Source organism: Pongo pygmaeus, chromosome 1 (assembly GCF_028885625.2).
Source record: "Pongo pygmaeus isolate AG05252 chromosome 1, NHGRI_mPonPyg2-v2.0_pri, whole genome shotgun sequence".
NCBI lineage: Eukaryota > Metazoa > Chordata > Mammalia > Primates > Hominidae > Pongo > Pongo pygmaeus.
Genome location: NC_072373.2, coordinates 228,998,145 through 229,023,018, shown reverse-complemented (window position 1 = coordinate 229,023,018; position 24,874 = coordinate 228,998,145). Strand labels below are relative to the sequence as shown.

The 24,874-nt window shown below is 57.9% G+C and overlaps 1 protein-coding gene across 7 annotated transcripts in view; it reads left to right on the top strand.

Moving 5' to 3' along the window:
- Window positions 1-24,874, top strand: part of PRKCZ (protein kinase C zeta) — a 136,379-nt gene that overhangs the window by 41,907 nt on the left and 69,598 nt on the right. The window contains exon 1 of one of the 7 annotated variants that reach the window (XM_054444187.2): window positions 19,423-19,434. The exons of the other annotated variants lie outside the window; for them this stretch is intronic. The gene's annotated coding sequence lies outside the window, so the exon portion shown is untranslated. Of the gene's footprint in view, window positions 1-19,422; window positions 19,435-24,874 lie in introns of those variants that run through there. 7 annotated transcript variants of the gene reach the window in all.

The following is a 24,874-nucleotide window of genomic DNA, read 5'->3' as shown; positions in this document are numbered from 1 at the left end:
GGACGAATCTGTCCTTGCTGCCACCCGTGCGGCCGAAGCGTGAGACGGGAGGGACCGGCAGGCATCGCGCTTCTCTCCTAGATACTCCGGCCATGCCAGCCGCCCCCTTGGCTCTGGCCCCGTCCATCCAGCCCCTTCCCAGGGCTTCGTCCTCTCACCCCCGCTGCCCTCCCCCTGTTTTCCTATGGGAGGTGAATCCTTGATGAGAGGAGGAGGCCGGGAACCCTGCCCTCTCCGTGTGAAGACGAGGGTAGCCCCTGCTGCTTTGTAGGGAAACCCCACTCGAGAGAAGCCCCAGCTCAGCAGGATGGAGCCCGGCGTTCCCACCTCAGGGTGCCCTGGTGCCCAGAGAAGGCGGAGACACCCCGGCTCAGCAGGACGGAGACCGGCGGTCCCGCCTCAGGGTGCCCTGGTGCCCAGAGAGGGTGGGGACACCCCGGCTGGGACAAAGTGCGCAGCTCTGCCCCTGCTCTGAAATGTCCGGGGCTCAGCCGCGCCCTCCCCCTTTTTCAGAGCAACCTGTGGGCCCTGGCAAGGAAAGGCCTCAGGCAAAGGAAAACCACCCTCGTTTTCTTAGCTTTTAGATTTTAAAAGGAGCAGTGGGGCCAGGTGGACTTGAAGCTTTGTGGGTTTGTTTAAGATATAAATTCATTGAGCTTGAAGACATTGTACTTGGAAGTGAACAGAACACACATAATTTATTCATGGATTTTAGCTGGCCTGTTTTTGTACAAAGGGAGCTTTTAAATTTAATTATTTTTAAGCATTAGAGGATGGTGTATCTGAGGCAGCTGGAGGCCCTGGTCTTCACTGTGAGCAGGGAGGGCCCTCGGGACAGGGCTCCGGAGGAGGGGCCGGGTGGACCCCTGCAGGGCTGGAGTCCTGTGCACCGCGCAGTGGGCCCAGCTATGAGGTGACCCTGAATTCCAGTCCCAGCGGACACATCTCTTGCCTTCAGCATAGAGGGCCCCAGGCCTCGGGCCCTGCCTCGGTTGCCTCCACGATGTCAGCTTCCAGGTGTGGGGACCGGGTACCACTTCACCCCCCAGTTACACCCACATGGGGCCGCGGTGCCCAGTAGCACATAGATGCCAACGTGATGGATGATTTTCAACAGGAACTCGAGAGAAAAGTTCATGCCTGTGAGGACAGAGCTGCAGCTTTAGCCCCGAGAGCCCTGGCGGGAGAGGAGGCAGGTGGCGAGGGCCCCACCGGCAGAGCTGCTGCCCTGAAAAGCACCTCCTCCTGGTGGACGCCAGGTGTGTGGTGTGGTCAGGTGTGGAGCGTGGGCCCGCCGGCCTCGCTGCTTCCTGCGTCCTGTTTGCCATCCCTCACCTCCTGGCCCCAGCCTTGCTCTTGTGGGGCGGCTAGTGTCCCCTGGCCGCCCCAGGGCAGGTCAGACCGCCTGGATGTGGAGTGGGGTGCTTGCCTTTTTCTGCCTGACCCTGCTTCGTGCGGGGACTCTGGGATGCTGTGACTTGGCTCTGGCCTGGCCCAGCCCCCAGTGTCCACTTCTCTGGAAGGCAAAAGGCAGGTGGGGTCTCTTTGATGTGGGGCTGGAAGCTGCTCGGCCAGTCTCCCTGGAAAAGGCCCTGGTGACAGTCACTGCTTGCTGCAGTGGCTGGTGCCCTCCTCAAAGGTGAAGGTGTCCGGGTGGCTGTTGGTGCAGGGCCGCTGGGACCTGTACCCTCTAAGCTGGGACTTCAGCCCTGCCTCTGCCCCCAAACGTGGTGGGCTGAGATGAGGGAGGCCCTTGGAAGAGCCCAGAGGAACCCCAGGGCCTCACAGAGGACCTGCTGTGTGCGGTGCCTCCTCCCTGCGGCCTGCCCTGCCTGTGCTTGGAGCTGCATCAGGCACAGCCTGCCTTGGAAGGCAGGGGACGAGCCAAGAATCCCTGCATCGATGTGGAGGTCTGCGGCCGTCAGCACTGCAGCTTCGGCCGGGCACTAAGGGTTGAGTTTGGGGCCAGAGCAGAGGGAGCCTGGAGCCGGACCAGCAGCTCTAGGCCCGGGGTGGAGGAAGTGCTGCCTGACACGTGTGTTTGCTCCCTGCGGCACGTCCACAGCACCTGCCACCCCACTTTGGGTGACCCTCCTGTTTGTCCTGTCCTAGCGCAGCCACATCCCTTGGGAACCTACTTGTCTCTGGAACCTTCTGCCTGATGCACAACCTCAGAGCCCTCCGTCACCATCCCTCCCCCGTCCCGGGAGCAGCCCCCCCACTTCCACCTGTCTTGGACGGGAGCTGGAAGGGACATGGTTCCAGTCCTGCTGTGCCAAGCCCGGTGACCCGAGGGTACCCTCAGCCTCCCGGCGTCAACTCGTCTCCCACCATGATGGTGCCTGGGATGCCGTGTGGTGCCCACGGGCAGTGGCGGAGGCAGTGGCCCCGGCTCGTTGAACCTTGGCACTGCCTGTTCTGAGGCGTCCGCTGTGGCCCTTGCCATCTGGCTTCTCTGCTGGCTCTTTTGGCCTTGGATTCATTTCTGGAGCTGCAGAGTCACTTCTCTTAGAGCCTGGTTTTGGCTTCTCTCTCTTCTGCCTGTAAAAAGCCCTGCCCTGGATTCCCTGCTCCATGCCAGTTCTCCCCCTGCCCCCGCCGGTGCGACACGGACACTGGCGTCCGAGTGACGCCTGTGGGTGATGCCGACACCGGCTGTCACCCCAGCCCCCCATGTGCTGCTCCACCACACCCCAGGCCCCGTAGCAGGGTGGTGGTCTGGGTAACCGGGTTTGCTGGTCCCCTGGGAGTCCAAGCAACATCACCACTGGGTCCCAGGTCACCTCTGCCTGACCCTGGCCGTGTCGTCTCCCTGGGGCACCTGTGCTTCTGGCACCCGGGGTGGAGTCTGGTTGTCTCCTTTCCAGACCCTTCTGGGTCTGCGGTGGCCTGGCTGGTTTCTCTGAGTTTCTGTAGGGGAGGGCCTGCCCTCCTGGCAGGGGCCCTTGTGTGCATCCTGAGCCCACCGTGATTTTGGAGGTGGCTGGGTGGTGGCGGGCAGATCCCCATGCTGTCCTCTGCCTTTGAGGTGGGCACGGCACACGTGAGAACTGAGCATTGGTGAAGGAGGCCACGACCGGTGCCCAGTGGTTGAGTTGCTGGTGCCCACCGAGGGCCCAGGGAGTGAGGGACCCCCTGAAGAGGTAGATGGGAGCCAGACCCTCCTCCCGTGGATGCCTTTTCAATTCCCTGTCAGTTGTTCAGAGAAGACGGGGAGGATTCGCGCTTTGTGTCAGATGCGTGCATCCTGCATGGGTGGTGCCGGCCGGCTGTGCCCAAAGTCGTGCCCTGCCCCTGTCTCCCGCAGCGTGGCGTGGGCTCACGTCCGTGTGCTTGTCCAGCCTCCCCTTACCACCGCTCCCCTCCCCTCCTTTTCCCTCCCCTCCTTTCCCCTCCCCTTCTCTCCTCTCCCCTCCCGTCCCTTCCCCTCCCCTCCCTTCCCCTCCCCTCCCCTCCCCTCCCCCCTTCCCCTCCCCTCCCCTCCCCCCCCTTCCCCTCCCCTCCCTTCTCCTCCTTTCCCCTCCCCTCCTTTCCCCTCCCCTCCTTTCCCCTCCCCTCCTTTCCCCTCCCCTCCTTTCCCTTCCCCTCCTTTCCCCTCCCCTCCTTTCCCCTCCGCTTCTCCTCTCCTCTCCCCTCCCGTCCTTTCCCCTCCCCTCCCTTCCCCTCCCCTCCCCTCCCCTCCCCTCCCCTCCCCTCCCTTCTCCTCCTTTCCCCTCCCCTCCTTTCCCCTCCCCTTCTCCTCTCCTCTCCCCTCCCCTCCCTTCCCCTCCCCTCCCCTCCCCTCCCCTCCCCTGCCCTCCCTTCTCCTCCTTTCCCCTCCTTTCCCCTCCCCTCACCTGTTTGTCTCTGCTGTGCTGGGGGCCAGGGCAGGGCTGGCCCCTCACTCTGCTGAGTAAATGGGTGTGGGGGCCGGGCCTGTCTGGGGTCAGGGCAGCCAGGCAGGGTCTCCTGCAGGAGTAGGCATAGTCCCAGGGAGCAGGCAGCTGCCTAGGAAGGCAGTCAAGCAGATGGAGACCTCGGCTGCCCCAACACTGGCCCGGGGCTGGTCCTCCCGGCGTCTGGCCTCTGGGTGGGTGGTCATGGCTTCCTTGTGACTTCATCCCTCTGACTGGGCAGGTGGTTTTGTGCAGTGTGTGCCTGGGAGGCGCACAGCAGTATGATCGGTCCCTGAGTGTCACGGCAGCATCAGAGGCCGGTTTGGCATCTGGAGTAGCTGCCACCGAGAGAGGCCCAGCCGCCAGGCAGCTGGGAGCACAGGTGTCGGCATCCTACTGGGAGCACAGGTGAGGTGCCTCCCTTCTCTGGGCAAAGTTTCCCCAGACGGTAGTGTAGACGCCGGGAACACAGTTGTACGGACTTCGTGAGGATCTAACACAGCAGTGTGTAAAAACATTCAGCGCCAAGCGTGTCCTCGGTGGGCGCTCAGAGGCAGTTGTGAGCAGCGCAGATGCTGTTGGCCTAGTTCTGACAGGGTGGCCCAGGGGTCTCCCCATGGCGTGGCATGGACGGTGGCAGCTCCTGTGGTCATCACTGCCATGGTCCAGAGCGGCCCTGGGCTGTGCAGCAAGGTGGTGAATGTGGAGCTGAGCGGCTCCGAATCAGGGTCTGAGTTGCTCGTTCAACTCAGGAACTTCCCCAGATTCCTGAGTTTTCCTCTAGCCGAGGTCAGGGACAGCCAAGGGAAGGGTCAGCCAGCTCATCCAGAGCTCGCTCTGCAATGAATCTCCAGCCTGGGTTGCCATGAGGCACCCTGGGGAGGACTCAGGACGAGGCCCCTTGAGGCTGAACCTGAGATCTAGGAAGCTCGAGGTGGGTCCTAACAGGGCTTGTCACTGAGTGTGGGCCTGGACACGGCCCTGTAGCATCTCGCACACAGGCACCAGTCCCTGTTGAGCAAGGTCCACGCAGCCCTTTGTTCTGGACGGAGCTGACGCTCAGGCCACAGACTCCGACTCCATTCTTCAGAGGCTTCATCGCCTCCACAGGAAGAGAGGCCTGGAGATACCAGGTTGTCTTGGGGCCACAGCTGGCCGTTGGCGTGGCCAGGGAGCAGCAAGCGGTTCATTAGGACCAGGGCTGACCGCACCAGTGTCTGCGCTCAGAGGTTCTGGGTTCTGCCCTCTTGCTGTCGTCCGGTGCAGGTCACATGGCCACCTGGGAAGGCCTGAGTCGTCATCATATTCCGAGTGTGACCAAGAGTTCAGGGGCGCAGGTACCTTTCTGGGCCCCTCTCAGGGTCTTTGGAAAAGTCCAGAATGAGCTGGGCTGGTGGAGAATTCAGGAGGTGTGGCCAGTTGCCCCCTGTGCTCTCAGGAGCAGGGGTCACTGGCGAGAGGGCTGGGTGGCCGGGCAATCAGCCTGAAGGCGTTCCTTACCTGCCCCTGGACCCGGTGAGCCAGTGACCGGCGTAGGCTTTCAAACCTTTCAAACCGCTTCTCCAAACGTAGGAGATGCTTCACTTAAAGGTATATTTTTTAACTTAAAAAAATCTGGGAAAATGTGATCATGAGGTGAGCCCTGGGTCCAATACTGCCTGGGACAGAGCAACCGTGGAGCCCCATGTGTGTGCATCCCTCAGCCTGTGTACCCTGGAAGACATGCCTCGCACCCAGCTGTGGAGCCCTGTCTTGTGTGCACCCCCAGCCCATGCACCCCGGAAGGCACGCCTCGCACCCAGCTGTGGAGCCCCGTGTTGTGTGCACCCCCAGCCCATGCACCCCGGAAGGCACACTTCGCACTCTGCTCCTGGTGGGGCCCATGCCAGGTGGGCCCAGGCTCCTGGGGACAGTGGCCCAGGACTTGGGATGTTAGAAATAAATTTTGAGTGCTGCAAAAGAAATAGCACTCGAACATAAATTTAATTTTCTCAGCAAGGCAATTTTACTTCTGTAGAAGGGTGCGTCTTGCAGATGGAGCAATGGCGAGAGCACACCTGAACGAGGGAGGTGGAGGTCTCATCCTAACGCAGCCGGTCCCTACTGCTGTGTGGTTCCCCTGTTGGCTAGGGTTGGACCACGCAGTCTAAGCTAAATCCAATTGGCTATTTTAAAGAGAGTAGGAGTACGAGCCGGAGTGGCAGGGTGAATAGTTCGACGGGAAGGATGGTTACAGAACAGGTAACTCAGGATGACTAAGAACAGAGCAGGTGACAAGGATGACTAAGGTCAGAGCAGGTGACCAGGAGTGACTAAGGTCAGAGCAGGTGACGAGGGGTGACTAAGGACAGAGCAGGTGATAGAGGCTAGGAGAAGGTTGTTTACTGAAACTAGGGACAAGGAGGCATAAAGAACAAGGAAGTTAAACTTTAGAATGAAGAGCAAAGAATGGGGATGTAAACATACGGATATATTGCTTCTTTGGAGAGGAGCTCAGAATTCATTATACTTAACAATTTACAGGCTAAAACCTTTGAAGAGGAATTTATTATATTCTACAGGATCGGTGCCGCTGGCCTGTGCCTTCTGCAGGGACAAGTAGTGGCTGTGGCCGGGAGGTGTTCGGCAGCTGTGCCTCAGCCCCAGCCCCAGCTCCAGCTCTTCGAGTTGCTGGCTTCTCTAAGGCCTGTCCTGAAGTGGCCTGGAGACTGCTGAGTTACTTCTGGAATCTGCACCGTGAAAGTGAAACCTGGACCATGATGTGAGGCTGGTGAGAGGGTGCCCTGCCGTCACCCCCGGCCTTGTAGAAAACTCATTCCAATGGCCCCCTAGTTCTCACTCAGGGACCAAATAGTGATGGTTTTTTGTTTGTTTTTTTGTTGTTGTTGTTTTGTTTTCATTTTTTGTTTGTTTGTTTTGTTTTTGTTTTTTTTAGACAGAGTCTCGCTCTGTCCCCCAGGCTGGAGCGCAGTGGCGGGATCTCGGCTCACCGTGAGCTCCACCTCTCGGGTTCACACCATTCTCCTGCCTCAGCCTCCCGAGTAGCTGGGACTACAGGCGCCGCCACCACAACTGGCTAATTTTTTGTATTTTTAGTGGAGATGGGGTTTCACCATGTTAGCCAGAATGGTCTCGATCTCCTGACCTCGTAATCCGCCCGCTTTAGCCTCCCAAAGTGCTGGGTTGACGGGCATGAGCCACCGCGTCGGGCCCAGTAGTGATGTTTTTACCGCTCTGGGCCTGATCACATGCACCGTTGTCTGTCTGTGCTGTGATTTCCGTTGTTGTCTGTGTTGTGACTTCTGTGGGAGATTCGTTGGAGAAGGAGCCACACAGCTGTGGGGGACCCGGCACTCCTTCATCACCATCATACAGGGCCGCGGACAACCCCTCTCACTAGTCGCTGGGATATGAAATTAGGGAATAAATGGGAATTTTCAGTGCGATGCAGCTGGCGCTAGGATCCTCCTCAGTGTGACGTCTGAGACCTTTTCCGGACGGGAGCCGTGTCATTCATTCATTCATTCATCCCATGCCAGGCTGGGCGGCTGCCAGAGGCACAATCTGGAACTGCCCCTTGCTAATGGGCGGACCGGTGAAAGCAAAGCGGGCTCACTCTTCAGACTGATGATTGACAGTTCCAGGGTGTGATGGACACAGGGGGCTGCCAGGAAGGAGCCCCTTCAGAAGCAGTGGGCGGGGCGGGGTGGGGAAGGCCGTGGGGCGGAGTGACTTCCAGATGAGGCTCACGGGACTGTGCCCGGAAGGAGGGGGCAGCAAGGACCCTGTGGGCAGCTGGGGGCACAGCGCAGGCTGTGGCTGTAGGTGAGGGTGGTGCCCAGGCATTGACAGAGGGGAGCTCACTGGACAGGGCAGCGTGGGGGTGAGGGTCGGGTGAGGGCCCCTCGGGAGCCCCTGGCCATGTTAGTTGCACTTTTCATGACTTGTCAAGGAGTTAGTGGGGCCTGGGTGTGACCTATTTCCCGTTCCAATTAAACACGTCATTAGTCCGTGTCGTGCTAAACCAGATCACTCGCAAGGAATAGAAAACCCTTGAAATACGTTTTTAAATTAATGAAAGTGAGATACCGACACATCTGTGAGAGAAGACCAGACTCCGGGGTCTGCACCCTCAGAGCAATGAGCTGCTTCTGTTAGGGGTGACCTGAGGTCCCTGCTTTGAACCAGCTTATTGAAACCGGAAGTCATTTCTCATCTTCTGTAAGAGCCTGCAGCCCCTGTCAGATGCCAGCCATTCCCCAGGTCTTGCTAACACTGTCATTAGGATTCCTATGAGGGCCAGTGGGGAGACAGCTCAGTCTCGGCCCTGCTTCTGACCCCCCCACCACCCCCAAATGCATACTGCTGGCCTTTCCTGGGTTTAATTTTATTTTGCAGTGGTAGAGGTTGTTTTGCTAAAATTATTTCAAAATCTGCTTCGTGGAAAAATGCCCACGTCAGGGTGACCATCTGTGGCAACCGAGAATTCCTTGGAGGCAGCATCTTCACCGCCTGGCTAAGCGGATGGCACAAGCTGCCAGCCAGACCTCTGTCTGTCCCTGCCCGGAGGCCCCAGCTGCCCCTTCCTCCCAGCACCTCCCTGATCTCTGGAGTCCAGGTTTTGTTCCCAAGGTCCTGCCTTTGTATCTAAATGCTGTGTCCTCTCCCCGGACGATCTCCTCCAGGCACTGGCTCTCAGGGGCCAGCTCCCCATGGGCGATGATGTCTCTGATACAGGAACTTACGGGTAATTTGCAAGTTTGCACAGAAAGTGGAGGCCGTCTGTTCCTCCTGGGGTGCACGAGCAGGGCCTCGGGGAGCAGGTGCAGGACAGGACACAGGAGGAACAGGCACGACTGGTGGTGTGCAGTGAACGGCAGTGGCCACACCAGGTGGTGGTTCCCGTGGGACTATCGAGGCCGGCCCAGCCCTGAGCAGGTGGGGTCTGCAGAGGCCTGGTGGGTTGGAGGAGACTTATTCAGAGGGAGTTTTGGTCTTGCTAGAAATTGCATGAGACGAAAGATGACATTTTAATTCTATCATTGAGGCATAATCTTTTCAACACACCCCCTGAGGTGTGAGGGAGGCTGTCCCTGTGTGATGCGGCCCCCGCTCCTTCAGGCTGGGGCTCCTGGCCAGTTCATCTTTCGTCCTGTGTCTGACTTTCTCTATCATTTCTAAAACAACTAAGACAATTTATTTTGTTAAAAAAAAAAAAAAAAAAAAGGGCATTAAGATGATTCTGCTTTGTAGAGGGATCCCAAGGGAGCGTCTGCTCTGGGACTGGCCCTGTCCCCCATCTTGTTTTCCCTCTGAACGACGTGTGAGTTCCCAACTCTTGATTTTAGTTCTGACAACTGGAGACTTTATTCCCATACCTTTTTAAAACTTTTTAAAAGGTTTAATTTCAAGGAGATACAATTCCTTTTGTATATTTGGTTACTAAAGCTGTCTTGCATCTCAAATGTGATTTAAGAAATCTAACAAAATGCACTGGCCACATCCTCTCAGTAGGGGGAGGCCAGCGGGCATCTCCCCTCCTCGTCCCTTCTCTGGTGCTCTCACTGATGTCCCCCCGCCCCCAGCCCTCCTTCCTTTCTTTCCCTTGACTTTGTCCTCAGACTCCAGGGACAACCCTTGGTGCAAGACATCCTGTTGCTGATTTACTTGTTCTCTCATTTGTTTCCGTGTTTGTTCCATTTCTTTCATTCATTCATTCACGCTCAGCTGTGGAGACCATCAGCCAGTCGGCCCGGGGCAGAGGTCTTCAAGTGCCCTGGGCTTCAGTTCCCCTTCCCGGAGAATGAGGGTGGGAGAACGCCTCCCCTGGGGGGCTTGTGAGGATGAAATGAGCCAGTGCATCCTGGGTCTGGACCGCATCTGATACTTAGCAGGTACTTAGTAGCAGGTACTGAGTGGACACACAGTGCTCCACAACAAAGATGTGTGGTAGAGGCGTAGTGGGTGCGTAATCGAGACGCATAGTAGACACGCAAGGATACATGGCAGAGATACATGGTGGGTATGTAGTGGATACAGCAGGTGTCGTAGATTTATAACAGATACAGAGCAGATATGTGATAGGAACCAGACGTGCTAATGACAAGTCAGGAATGTCACAGCAGACTGTGTCTTCTGGGGGTCCTGGGGCCCTTTTCACGAGGAAGGATTGCAGGTGGGGCTTTGGAAAAATTGTCCAGTTTCCATCTCCTGTCTCCTTTCCCCGGTTACTGCTCCCACCCAGTGGCAGGTGGAGAAGGTGACTTCCATACTGGGGGCCAGGATCAGGAGCAGCCATATGCTAGAGCAGGTGGGCAGCCCCTGGTGCCTGCCTGGGCCTGCCCCGACCTCCACACCAGTTCAGCCCTGTGTCCTGCCCAGGATGGATGGGTGGGTAATTTAATTTATTCATTCATTCATTTCCGGGGTCTCATGTGGGCTTTGTGAGGCCTAGTACATGTTTTTTATTGCATTTTTTTTGTTTGTTTTGTTTTGTTTTGTTTTTGAGACAAAGTCTCACTCTGCTGCCCAGGCTGGAGTGCAGTGGCGCAATCTCGGCTCACTGCAAGCCCTGTCTCCTGGGTTCACACCATTCTCCTGCCTCAGCCTCCCGAGTAGCTGGGAGTACAGGCACCTGCCACCACATCCCGCTAATTTTTTGTATTTTTAGTAGAGACGGGGTTTCACCGTGTTAGCCAGGATGGTCTCGATCTCCTGACCTCGTGATCTGCCCGCCTTGGCCTCCGAAAGTGCTGGGATGACAGGCATGAGCCACCACGCCTGGCCCTCGTTTTTGTTTATTTTACTTTGTTATGAGTAATGATAGATTTCTAGAAACTTTGTGTATTTTTTTCTCCACTTTATTTCAACTTTGTAGAAAAAGATCTAAAAATGCAAGTCTCCTCCCCCACCCCCAACTCTCCTGCGTCACGGATTGGTTCAGAACCAGGAGACACAGGGCCCAGAAACCTAGGGGCTGGAGGGGCCTCACCCTTTGGACTCTGACTGTTTTTATATTCTGGCCCCTCCCCCTGGGGAAGGGGCCATGCCTCTCTCTCCGTCTGTCTCTCTCTCAAGAGACAGGGTCTTGCTATGTCGCCCAGGCTGGAGTACAGTGGTACAATCACAGCTCACTGCAGCCGGGCTCAAGCAAGCCTCCCACCTCAGCCTCCCAGTTAGCTGGGACTTCAGGTGTGCACCACCACGCTTAGCTAATTTTTTATTTTTAGTAGAGATAGGGGTCTTGATTTGTTACCCAGGCTGGTCTCGAATACCCCAAGTGATTCTCCCACTTCGCCCTCCCAAAGTGCTGGGATTACAAGCGTGAGCCACCACGCCGGGCTAGACTGTGGGGTTTTTGGGGGGCAAGAATTGTACTCATATCTCTGTTTCCACAGTGGGTCTTACTGATGGTTAGTGGACAAACAGCAGCTGATGTTCTCACCCGGCCTTGTTCTAAGAGGACTCCAGAAAGCAAGTCACAGCCCCAGTGGCTGGGAAAGGCTTCCTGGGGAGAGCGGCCGACACAGCTGCCACAGTAGTAAGGGTTTATTTATCATGACTGATTTATTTATCAGTTCAAGACACAGTTACACAGAGTGTGGGGTGCGGTGGCCGGCGCTAAGCAGCCGGATGGTTCATCAGCAGCCAGCATGTCCAGTGGCGCGTGTGCCTTGGGAAGGCCTGGGAGGGGGACTCAGGTGCTCCGCAGGGAAAGCTGCCCCCACCCCAGCCCAAAGAAGCCCCCCAAGCTCCATCAGTGACACGGTCATGCACTTTTCCTCATCAGCACAAACCCCGCTTCCTTGAAGAGAAGTGTGAGGCTGGGCACAGTGGTGCATGTCTGTGGGCCCAGCTACGAGGGAGGATCGCGTGAGCCCAGGACGTCGAGGCTGCAGGGCTATGATTGCGACACTGCACTCCAGCCTGGGCAAGAGAGAGAGAGAGAGAGAGAACTGTCTAGAAGGGTAAACAGGGATAGCAAAGTAGATGGAAGGAAGGGCCTCTGGGGCGGCGGGGTGAGTGCTGGCCGCTCCCCTCTCCACATGCTTCTGTGGTCTCTGGGGGCTGCATCTGAGGCAGCAGTGGGAGGAAAGGGGTGAAGGGCAACGCGCCCCCATTTAAACACCTCCTGGTCTGGACACCAGCTGTTCACTTGTAATCACTGGTCACCCTGAAGAGATGGGATGGACCCCTGCCCAAAATTTGGCTCAGGTGTCCACACAGATGACAGCACCGCACACAGACGGGAGGGAGCTTCTCGCCACATAATGAGGCTTTCTGGGGAGAGCAGGGGAGGGGGGTCTTCCAGGCTGGTCCAGAAAGGTCTTGAGCGCACCGGTAAGGAGACTGTCTCGGTTTCCCTGGTGGCTCTGGGGCAAGGCGGGGTGAGCAGGGGCTGGGGCTTGCAGGGTTTGAACTTTCCCCAGGCCCTCATCACCTCATTGGGATGTGGGCGGGAGGGGAGCGGGTCGTCTCAAACACCGCCAGCAGTCGAACATCAAAAATGGGGTCCAACTCTTGGTTGCGATTTCTTTGGCTGAAGCCTGGACTCGTAGCCCCACGGGCTGAGGGGAGGTTGCAGCTGGTGGTTGGATAGACGCCAGTGCTTGCCCCACAGCTGCAGGGGAAGAAGGCGGCCTGAACCTCAGGGCCTCTCTGTCCAGTTCAGGGCCCAGGACGGCAGCACCGGTCTGCGAGGGGTATGTGTTCTAGAGGAGTGAGGGGACAGACAGGGGAGCCCCGGAGGCATCCAGTGGCGCGAATGGTGGGAAGGGCCCTAAGAGGGGAGGCTGGGAGGGGACAATCCCAGGTGGCAGGGGATGGCCGTGATGGGGCCCTGGGGTGGAGCCCGGGCAGGGAGCATCCAGGGGAAGCCAGTGTGGGTGGGGACTGGGAGGAAAGAGGGAGGCTGGGCCTGCCCTGGCGAGGGGTGGTCAGAACATCGCTCGGTGCCGAACAGGCAGGACGCAGCGGGCTGGCCTGTGGGGCTCACTGCTGCCCCCGGGGCCGAGCACGAAAGGGAGAGCTGGAGGGCGCTTCCTCGCAGGGTGTTGTGGTGTGAGCGGGGACTGGTGAGTGTGTGCTGTCTTCAGAGAGAGAAGAGCAGTGTTCAGGGTGAGTAGCCTTTATTCTTCACACCTCATTACACAGCACCCAGGCCTTTTATTCAGGAGGGCGCAGCCGGCCTCACCCCAACAGCCACCCTGATTCATTGACCTTGATCTGTGACAGCTCCCCTTGTGAGTTCAGACTTCTCAAGGGCGCCAGCATAGCCAACATTGTTGAGAAGAGTAACCCCTTATCACAGCACACGTCTGTCGTGCCACGAAGCAATTTCCCATCTCTGTGCGTCACGGCTATGCTGTTCCTTCCAGACCTGCTCGTCAGGAGACAGCTCTTGTGCTCTTACCGGCACTGCGGCCCAGCAGGTGACCCCAGCAGCTGGTTTGTCCCTGCCCGGGGGTGAGGGCCTGCAGGGTGTTTGTAGACGCAACTCTTGAAAGGCCCTGAGGATGGGGCTTGGTCATGAGGGTGCCCGGGGCCCATCCGGGAGTAGAAGTAAGTGCACTAGGCATTTGGCCAAGGGTCACGTTAGGCCTTATTTATTTATTTATTTATTTATTTTTTTTGAGACAGTCTCACTCTTTTGCCCAGGCTGGAGTGCAGTGGCATGATCTCAGCTCACTGCAACCTTCGCCTCCCGGGTTCAAGCGATTCTCTCGCCTCGGCCTCCCAAGTAGCTGGGATTACAGGCGCCCGCCACCACGCACGGCTAATTTTTGTATTTTTAATAGAGATGGGGTTTCACCATGTTGGCCAGGCTGGTCTCAAACTCCTGACCTCAAGTGGTCCACCCACCTCAGCCTCCCAAAGTGCTGGGATTACAGGCGTGAGCTGCCACTCCTGGCCAGGTGTTTTTTCAAATAAATGTCTAAGCAAAATGAATTTGGGGTGAAGTAGTCACAGAGCTGTCAGGAGGAACAGGGTGGCTGCGTGCCCCTGGGAGCTGCTGTGGGTGATGCCCAGGTGATGCCGGGGAGGTCACTTTCAGACACACAGTTGTCATTGTCGGATGAGAATCATTCTCAGGTCTTGGGTGGGAGGGGCTGCCCACCAGGCCTGGATGAGGCCCCACCTCCCCCCACACACATGCTGGGACCACGAGAGGCACCCCCTGAGGATAAGGGGGCTCCTGCATTTGTGCTCTGTGTGGGAGGCGCCGCCTCATTTGCACGTGGCCCTTCCACGTCTCCTGGCCATGCCAGACAGGTCCTCAGGATTGTTGGGAGATGAGATCCTCGCCTAGGACTTCGATGGGGCATCCCCCCAGCCCCCTGTGGCTGATGTAGCAGCCTGACATCTCGTGGACACAAAGCCCCCTAGAACCAGGGAAGGACAGGGCCGGACCCAAAGCCAGGGAAGGGAGGTGGAGCTCCAGCCAAGGCGTCCAAACATCAAAAGGCAGAACTGAGCTGCTTGGTATTTGAAAAGTTTTTATTAGGAAAAATGCCAAACCGACAGAGGTAGAGAGAATTACATAGTGAAGCCTTGTGCACACCCTGCCTGGCTCCTGGCAACCTGTACCCCAGCCGATACCTGTGACTCTCAGCCAGCCCCTCCGGTGGGCGAGGACCTCCACGCGCGTCACCAGGCCAGGCGACTCTTCAGCCAGCCCCTCCGGTGGGCGAGGACCTCCATGCGCGTCACCAGGCCAGGCGACTCTTCAGCAAGCCCCTCCGGTGAGCGGGGACCTCCACGCGCGTTACCAGGCCAGGCGACTCTTCAGCCAGCCCCTCCGGTGGGCGGGGACCTCCACGCGCGTCACCAGGCCAGGCGACTCTTCAGCCAGCCCCTCCGGTGGTCGGGGACCTCCACGTGCATCACCAGGCCAGGTGACTCTTGAGCAAGCCCCTCCGGTGGGTGAGGACCTCCACGCGTGTCACCAGGCCAAAACAGAAGAAACCGTTAGCACAGGAGTCACTTGACTTCACCAAACGCAGCCAGGATTGCAGTTTCTCCGGCTCAGCTGTCTCAGTTGTTCAAGAGAGTTCATGATTTGAGATCAAAGTTAAAAGAAGGCCTGTGCCTCGCAGGGCCTGCTCTGCCTCCCCCGTGTTTCCTCGGGGTTCTGAGTCTGTGACCGGGGCGCAGAGCACTGTGGTGCGCAGGTCTCTGTCTCGTGATTTGTGTAACAGTGAGTGCTGCCCGCACCAACAGCCGGCTGCCTTCCGTGGCCGTGTGGGCTCCTGTGCGGAGGCCACCCCTCTCCCTGGCCAAGCAACACTGAGACGGGATTGTGTCCTCCCTCTCCTGAGGCAGGTCCTGTTCCAGACCTGCGTTTTCCCCACACATCACGTGTCCTGAGACCCCTCTGTGAATGCGTCCTCTCTCCTTCCACAGCCGCACACACTCCGGTGCCAGGTGGGCTGGGCTGCCTGATGCGTGTAGGGGCTCTGTCCCATCTTTTTCAACGACGGATGGAGCTGCGGTGGGAAGCCCTGTGCAGATACCTCCCATTTTACTGTTGTGCTGGGGCTTTTTTGGGATCAGTTCCTGGAAGTAGGGGACTGGGTGAAAGGCTGATCACCCTCAGACACCGAACTCCTGGAGGAAACACAGGGAGGGAGGGTGAGCCCTGCGAGGTGCAGGCCTTCTTTTAACACTGACCTTGGGTTCTCGGGACTGCCGAAATCCCCTCCACCCGGGCTGTGCCTCTCGTCCGGCCCTTCGGCAATGTCGGGAGCCCCCAACACCCCGGCAGTGTCCAGGGATTCCCCCCAGGGCAGTGTCGAGGGAGCCCCCAACACCCCGGCAGTGTCCAGGGATTCCCCCCAGGGCAGTGTCGAGGGAGCCCCCCAACACCCCGGCAGTGTCCAGGGATTCCCCCCAGGGCAGTGTCGAGGGAGCCCCCCAACCCTGGCAGTGTCAAGGGAGCCCCCCAACCCCGGCAGTGTCAAGGGAGCCCCTGGCAGTGTAAAGGGAGCCTGCCTCCGTGGGGTGCTGCCAGCCTTAGGCCTGGGCCAGTCAGGGTGGTTGGACCCTGTTCTGGGGATAGAGAAGTCAGGTAGCCCAGGGCCCGTACTCTCAATAGACCTTCAGAGAAAAGGCATCGAGGTAAATGCTGCACTCAAGTCCCCGTGTGATCTCTGGGTGGGGCCATGATCCTCCTGGGCGCTGGTCCAAGCGCGTGGTGAGGCTGTCCTCGCCTGCAGAACCCCGGCCTCTTCGCCCCTGCCTGCTCACCTATTCTCTCCTCCTCACCTCCTCCAGGAAGCCTACCTAGCCCTCTCCAGGCTGATGGGCGTGGCCCCTTGTCCCTGCAGCCTTGCATTGACCTCCGTGGCTCCTGGAGGCCGGGCCATGTACTCATCCCCTCTGGGTGAGTGAGCGGCACAGCCTGGGTGCGTGGGGCCGTGGTGGCTCCGAGGCGCCACCGCTGTGTCCTCTCATGAGTGGGTGCCGTCCGGGTCTGTCCTGGGCTGGCTGTGAGGAGGAGGTTGGCCTCGCGCGGCCGTGTGCATGACAGTGGAGACATCGCCAGCCTCCTGCTTGCACAGCCGACGGCAGCCCCTCTCTCTCCAGCCATGTCCCCAGGACTCTTGAGTAGTTGGCCTGGTGGCCACGGGAGAAGCAGGCCCCGAGTCCCCAGGGCTGTGAGCGAGGCTGTCTGATGTGCTCCCTGGTCACCACCCCCTGCCTGTACGTCTTGCCTCTGCAGATGGAGGTGAACGAACTTTCTGCAGCCGCTGTAACAGTGGCCGCCACTGGGGGGCTTAAAGCAACACTCATTTGTTAACTCAGCGGTCTGGAGGGTGCAAGTCCAGATGGATCTCACTGGGCTAAATTTAATCAAGGCGCCAGCAGGGCGGGTTCTTTCTGGGGGCTCCAGGGAGACCCCGTTTCCCGCCTTCTCCGGCATCTGAAGCCGCCTGCCCCTTGGTGCAGCTCTGAGTCACCCCAACCTCTGCCTCCGTCTCACGTCACCACCTCTGACACAGCCGCCCCCCATCCCTCTTGTGAGGACCCCACAATGATGTGGGCCCACCCAGATCATCCAGGAACATCTCCCCATCCCCACGTCCCTCACTTCATCGTCTGCAAAGTCCCGTATGCCCTGGAAGGTGACACAGTCTCGGGTCCCGGGACTTGGACGTGGGGCTATCTGGGTTTTGCACAGCTGACCATGGTGCTTCCTGATGCTTGGCATTGGAGGTTTCTGTCCTCTGCTGGAAGGATTCCTGGAGTGAGGGCAGCAGAGGGCACCCAGATTGGAGGCACTGCCAGACGCACAGGGGCGATCAATGGTCAGGGGACGCCTGGGAGCCACCTTCCGCTGTCTCTGGGGGGTGGCCTCAGTTTTCTCATCTGTAAAGTGGTGCACATGATACCTGCTCCGTCCTCCTCACTGAACTGTCCTGAGATCAGGTGTGGTCGTGAATATTAAACATGCGGATTGCGACCTTAGACAGAGCTCCATTGGACGGTTGAGCAGACGTAGCCAGGTGTGGGTCCAGCTGTGGGTGGAGGGGGTCACACGGGGCCGAGTGGCTACAGCGAGAGTCCATAGGACACGGAGAGTCCCGGCCATGGTGAGGACACAGGGTTGCAGCAGCTCACGCCCACTGCAGTGTCTGGAAGGCGGTGCTGGGTCCACCCCATTTATGGGATCGGGCTCTCATTCTCCCCATTTTACAGCCCAGCCTGCAGAGGCAGGTGAAGTCCAGGCCATGGGCCTGTGGGCTGTGCCACATCACTCAGATTTTGTGGTGTCAGTGGTGGGAGCCGCCAGGGAAAGCCGTCATCCCGGGGCCGAGCGAGAGAGGGCCAGGGCAGTGGGGTGGACTCCAGAAATGTCCAGTAGCAGAATTGCCAGACTTGGCCATTGGCTGGGGTGTTGAGGGAGACGTCTCCAGGGACGTCCAGCGTCTCCCAGGCTGGGCAAGCGGAGGAGCCGGCCAGCACTGGCCGTTTCATCGGGGCCCTCCCTGGGGGCAGCCAAGGACCTAAAACCAATGGGTCCAGCAAAGAGGATCCCAGAGGTGAGAAACAGAATGGCCAGGGCTGAATCTGGCTCCAGCGGGGGCCCCGGGCGTGATCAGAGCAGGCAGGACCTTTCTTCCCTGTCTGCAGCTCTGGCACTGGCTTCCTCCGCTCAGGCTTCATCCCCAGTCAGGGGGCTCCTGGTCCTGTGGCAGCCCCGTGGCTCCTGGGTCGCAGCTTCATGGGGGAAACAGAGACTCCCCTGGTACCAAGGTCCCCCGAGTCCCCGGAGTCCCCTGAGTCCACTGGGCCCTCGACACCCTTGGGTCACTTGTCCACCCTCACACCATCGCTGGCCCAGGGAATGGGGGGTTTGGATCGGCCTCGGTGACCATGGGCCTTTGCCTGAAACCCTGTGAGTGTGGGTGGGGCGGGCTGGGTCCTGAGGGAGCTGGGAGCAGCAGAGTGAACGGGGCTGGGGTGGGGCTGGTGACAGTGGAGTCCCTGTGGGGGGCAGGGCTGGTGGACAGTAGAGTCCCCGTAGGGGCTGGTGACAGTGGACTCTCTGCGGGGCCAGGGTGGGGCTGGTGGACAGTGTAGTCTCTGAGGGACCGGGCCGGAAGGTGAGGGACTGGAAGCTTGCACATGGCGCCCGCAGCCTTCCCCTCGGGTGTGAGGCCTGCCATCCTGAGCTCCCCCACCCTACCCCGTGCCCTCACTGAGGGCGGGACCCAGGCCAGTTCACACAGCACGGTGAGGCAAGGGCTCAGAGTGGAAGGCAGGAGGAAAGTTGGGCCTCCTGCACCCATGGGTGTTGCGGCAGGGAAGGTGAGGAGGAGCCGAGGTGGGTGCTGGGAGCTGTGGGGCCAGCTGTGCGTGTTGGGCCTAACTCGGGCTTAGCTGAGGTTACTGAGCCCTCAGGAAGGTGCTGTGGGAAAAGAAGAGGCAGAGAAGGTGTCTTTGGACCACTTAGGGGATGGGGAGGGAACCCCACAGCAACCGTAAAGGTCTGGGGCACAGCCAGGGAGGGTCCCAGGTAGACAGGGACAGGCTGGGGGGTGCAACATGGAGGCCTGGGGCTGAGCCTCCGAGAAGTGATGGGCAGGACGAGGGGGCCAGAGGGGCTCATGCAATGAGGGGTACACCTTGGTGGTCTGGGTGTCGCCGGAGAAGCTGGTTGTCAGGTCTCAGAGGCAGACAGGGAGGGGCTGGGGTTAGGGAAGAGTGTGTGGCGGGGGGAGGAAGGGAGCCTGGGCCTCTTTCCTGACTGGGGGGACGCTGGTTGCCGGGTCCCCTGGCATTGGGAGCTGTCCCCTGCCTACTGCGCCATGCCTGCCATTGTTGGAGTTCTCTGGTCTGGGGTGGTCTGGATGAGGAACTGGCGGGGCTGCTGCCAGCCTGGACTCAGGACACTCACCCTCCAGCCCACACCCTCGACTCCCCGCCAGCCATAGAGGGTCTGGCTGGTGCGGTGTCCTGGTGCGGACACAGAGGTGTCCTGTTGCGGACAGCACCCACATCCTGGCTCCACCCTTGTTTCTTGCCCTTTGACCTACAGCCTCAGGACGTGCAGGAGGTACGTAGGCACTTGTGGGTCCGGCCTCCTGACCGACCGTCCATCCACCACCAGGCTTCTGGATGTTCACCCATGTGGGAGAGACGGGTGTCGGGGAAGGGACCACAGCTTCCTTTCAGAAGACCCGGGAAGGGCGGTGCCGTGTGCCAGCCTCCCAGCTGGCGCCTTCCTTTCACCTTGGTCGTCTTCAAGGCGATGTTTCCTCGGGACAAGTCATTTTCATGAATCTGCTGTAAAACGTCTCCCAAAGTCCAAGTGTTTCCCAAACAGTGAAAATCGCTGCAGAATGTGGTTTGCATCAGAGCTTTTCCCCTTTGCTTCCTTCACCGCTGCCTGGGTTACAGGGTGCAGGTTCCAGGAGTCCGCCTAGAAGGCAAAAAACAGGCTTTGCTTCGAATCCCCTAAATTGCTCATAAAACACAGTGTTTGGGGTTTATGTGTAGACATGATCCTTATGTGGGTTAAGCTGAGGCCCCTGCCGCAGTGACACAGAGGCCTCAAACGGCACAGCGCACCTTCTGCCTGAAGCAGCCAGCGAGGCGGCCCGCGAACCTCTGACGTGCTCCACTGCAATGAGGATGAACGAGCCTCGGGCGCAGGGTCAGCCTGGAACCCCTGCCCTGTGAACACCAGCCAGCTTCATGCTGAGGCCCCCTCAGTCCAACACAGAGCCCCCTGCTGAGGTCCCGGCATGGGGGACTGTGGAGTGCAGCTGCTGCTTGGAGCGAAGGTGAAGGGGACCCCACACATTTCCTCCTCCCTCACTGGATGCCTGTAATCATCACAGTACTCAAAAAAGGAAGAAAAAGGTCCTTGAAACTTGCTGGAGTTGCAGTTCCGTTTTTTTTGTTTGTTTGTTATGGTTGGGTTTTTTTTTTTGAGACAGAGTCTCGCTCTTGTCGCCCAGGCTGGAGTGCAGTGGCGTGATCTCGGCTCACTGCAACCTCCACCTCCCGGGTTCAAGGGATTCTCCTGCCTCAGCCTCCCAAATAGTTGGGACTACAGGAGCTCGCCACCATGCCTGGCTTTTTTTTTTTTTTTTTTGTATATTTGGTAGAGATGGGGTTTCACTATGTTGGCCAGGCTGGTCTCGAACTCCTGACCTCAGGCGATCCGCCTGCCTCGCCCTCCCAAAGTGCTGGGATTACAGGCATGAGCCACTGCGCCTGGCCCCGTTTTCTTTACGTTTGTGACTTAGAGTCATCAGCTGAAGGAAAGACAGTGGCTTGGCTAGGGCCCATCCACTGCTGGCCAAGGCTGGCCAGGTCACCCGGGTGCCTGCCCTCCTGCTCTGGAGCCAGGCGCTGCCTGAGGGCCTGCAGCACCAGCCAGGGCCTGGCGGATCCCTCCAGGGTTTCAGTTCTGACTAGTGAGTACCTCGATTCATGAGTATGTTTTTTAATGTAAGGTTTTAACTAAGGTTTAAAAAGGCAGCCGCCCCATTTCCTCCCCTCTGTTCCCGCGTTCAGCAGTGATTTGTAGTGACTGTGTGACGTTCTCTTCGGTGGGCTGCCTGTGGATCGCCAAGTATGTGCTCCTGCTGCTTCTACCTGATGTCTCCCCATCTTGGGCTTTGAGGGGGGCTCATCCGGGGCATTCATGTTCTCTGCCCGAGTTTGCTCCTGACTCAGGACAGGTGGAAGCCAGCAGGTGAGGACCAAGGTGTCAGCCAGGAGCTCGGAAGTGGCATGGAGGCAGCATCTGATGGCCCCTTCGTCAGAGGCAACCAGGGCCTCGAGGGAGCTGGGATGGACTTCTCTCATCCTGACATCCTGGAAGGGGGTGCAGCCTGCCGGTCTGTCCCAGTTGAGTTGGCAACATTTTTTGTCTTTTTTCGTGATGCACGAAGTAGTGGTATTTCTGAGAGCCGATGGCAGCTTAGCTACAGTGGAGAATGCTGGGGGGTGGGCGAGAGTTGGGGCACAGAGGGCTCATGGAGCAGAGCCTGTGGTCCAGTCCTTGTGGGGGTGTCTCCAGGGATGGCAGGTGGATGGTGTGGCCAAGGAGGAGGGAGGTCAAGGCATTGGTGTTGGGGCAGGGAGAAGGGACCCCAGTGCCCACGCGTTTGAGGGAGGGGAGATGATGGTGTGGGAGTATAGAGACGGCGAGGGCCCAGCCCACAGCATCCATGCCCTGGGGATTGGGTGCCACCGGTCAAGGGCTCCACAGGGCTGGCTCTGGGGGAGGGAGAGCGGGCACCATGTTGTGTGTGTGGTGCGTGTGGCACGTGGGTGAGGGTATGGCCGGGTGCGTTAAGTTTGTGGAAGTGTTTGGAATGCTCAGGAGATAAAAACAGCAGAGGGCTGCGCCACCCCCCACCACCCTCCCACCCCAGCCTTTCTCGAGGAGAACGTTCTGTTGTGGCCTGGGAGCACATGGAAGGAGGGACCCCGGACGCAGGGCAGGTTCGTCTTCTGTGTTGAGAACGTGCTCTCTAGGGATCTGTGTTAATTAATACAGGTAGCCCAAGCACAGTGTCCAGTGAGGGAGGAACATTTGAAACAGAAGAGATGACTTATTTTGTTGGACAAAAAAGGAATATGGTGGACATTAATTCTTTCTTAGAAGAGGGTTTATTTGAAACAATTCACAAAAATAATCAAACAGCAGGTTGACTTCGGAGTTTAGCTCACGAAAGTTAAGCTTATAGAGCAAATAAAATAAGCCAAAGAAAAAGATAAGATGACTGGGCGTGGTGGCTCACACCTGTAATCCCAGCACTTTGGGAGGCCGAGGTGGGTAGATCACGAGGTCAGGAGTTTGAGACCATCCTGGCTAACACGGTGAAATCCAGTCTCTACTAAAAATACAAAAATTAGCTGGGTGTGGTGGTGGACACCTATAGTCCCAGCTGCTCGAGAGGCTGAGGCAGGAGAATCGCTTGAATTCGGGAGGTGGAGGTTGCAGTGAGCCGAGATTGTGCCACTGCACTGCAGCCTGGTGACAGAGCGAGACTCCGTCTCAAAGAAAAAGAAAAAGCTAAGATGCAGCAGGTGGAGCCACCTGCTGTTGGGTTTCAGTTTTTCTTTATGGAAAGAATGTTACGGTCTGGGTGCCTCCATTCTCTGATTTTTCTTTCTTGAGTTTTTAAAATTGAAACAAAACTCCCTAAAACATGAAATCTGAAGCGTTCAACTCCACGAGTTTTTACAAAGCAAACTGCACCGCGTCACATAGCTGATCCGTGTGTAGCTTGTCCCCTGGGCGCGGGGCCACCCCCACACCCCGAGGTGACCCCAGGTGTAACCTGCCCATCCCCAGCCTTGGTGCCTGCAGATAGTTTTGCTTGTTTTGAGCTTTTGTCTTGGGATCCGGGGCCATCCACCCTGGGTGTGGCCGCTCCAGTCAGGCCCCTGTGTGGGGCTTTCCCATGGTGTGGGGTGCAGTTCTGCCGTGTCCGTCCCCACCGCGGGGCTGCTCTGCTGGCTGAATTCTCCACGTCTTATGTATCCACCCTCATCTTGCGAAGCACTGGGGTCCTGGCTTTTGGCCACAGACATCCGAGCGCCTTCTGTTGCCCGTGGTGCGTCCTTCGTGTGGGCACACCCAGGAGTGGAGCTTCCGGGAAACAGACGTTTCCCTCGCATGGCCGCACCAGGTCACACTCTGCACTGTGTTTCTGCCTCCAGTTATGTGGGGTTTTCTGCACCCACAGCCACTCTGGCGCCAGCTGGGTGTCCTGTGTTTCCATTCAGCTCTGACATCAACTACCTGACGTTACCGCAGACCCCGCAGATGAAGGGCTCGTTCCCACAAGCTGCCCCTACGTGAGAGCCAGCTGCAAGTGCCAAGTGACAACCTGGATTCTGACCAACTGGCTGTGAATCGGGAGTGTCCGTGACCCCTTCCTGAGGCTCGGGTGGGCTAGAATAGCTCCCAGAACTCAGGAAAGCACTTTGCTTAGTGTACCCATTTATTAGAAAGGACAGCCACACGGAGGAGCCGCACGGGTGGCTGAGGTATGGGGGGTGCAGAGCTTCCGTGCCATCTCCAGGCATGCCACCCTCCAGCACCTTGGTATGTTCACCAACTCAAGACACTCTCCAAACCACATCATTGAGGGCTTTTTGTGGAGGCTTCATGACAGGCACGGTTGATTAAACAGCCAGCCACTGCTGATTAACTCAGTCTCTCCTGTCTCCTCTCTGGACCGTGGGCTGTGGGACTGAAAGTTCCAACCCGCTAGGCATTCCTTGGTCCTGCTGTAGACCAGCCGCATGCTGGAGCTGTCTGGGGGCTCCCGGCTCCCCGTCATCTCATTAGCATGCAAAAAGACACTTACCACACTCCAGGATTCCTAGGGTCAGAGGGGCTGCGCGCTGGGAAACTGAGACAAAGGCTGAATCTGTGTTGATGGCACAGTCGCTCTGGGTCGTGTGGGAATTCCCGATCCACCTCCTTCCAGCACATGGACTGTCAGAGCCCTGGGTTGTCGCCAGCAGAGCAGATCTGAAAGGCACTAGGCTGTGGCCTCATGACGGCTGAGGTGAGCTGCTTCTCCGAGGCTCCTGGGTTATTGGGGACCCTCCTTTTAAAGGTGCCTGTTCCAGTCTTTTGCCCCATTTCAAAATTGGGCTGTCAAAGAGCAATGTCATTGGGGGATCTGTCTTTTTTGTTGGTTTGTGGGGGCTGTGTGTGTTTTAGAGACAAGTGCTTTGATTTTTTGTGTTGCAAACAGCTTCTGTCACTCCGCGGCTCGCCTTCCACTCCATGGATGGTGTCTTCTGATGAACAGAAAATAAAAGCTTACTTTATAATTAGGGCTTTTGAGTCCTGGCTGTGTGTGGGGCCTCTTTCTGGACTGATCTGTCCCCTTCATTTTTTGCCCCCATGTCGTACTGTTCTGATTTCTTCTGCTTTATAATCACCATTGGTAACTTGTGTTATGAGTCTCCGATTTGGGGTTTTTAGTTTTCAAGATTATCTTGGTTGTTGGCTTTTTACATTTCCATACACATGGGCTTGTTAATTAATAAGCCATTTACAATTGGCTTATTTATTTTCAAAAGCTCAATAAGACATTTGGATTGCATTTGGATTTATTGATCAGTATGGGAGATTAGCATCTTTACAATACTGAGGTTTCCAATCCATGAACATATCTTTAGGCCTTTGATTGGGGTTTTTTTTGGCGGGGGAGTTGCGGGGAGCGGACAGGACTTCACTCTTGCCCAGGCTGGAGTGCAGTGGCGATCATGGCTCACTGCAGCCTCGACCTCCTGGGCTCAAGCAATCCTCCCACCTCAGCCTCCCAAGTAGCTGGGACTACACGTGTGCACCACCATGCCCAGCTATTTTGGCATTTTTTTGTAGAGACAGGGTCTCCCTATGTTGCCCAGGCGGGTCTTGACCTCCTGGGCTCAAGTGGTGCTTCTGCCTCAGCCTCCTAAAGTGCTGGGATTACAGGTGCAAGCCACTGCACCCAGCCTTAAATTCTTTC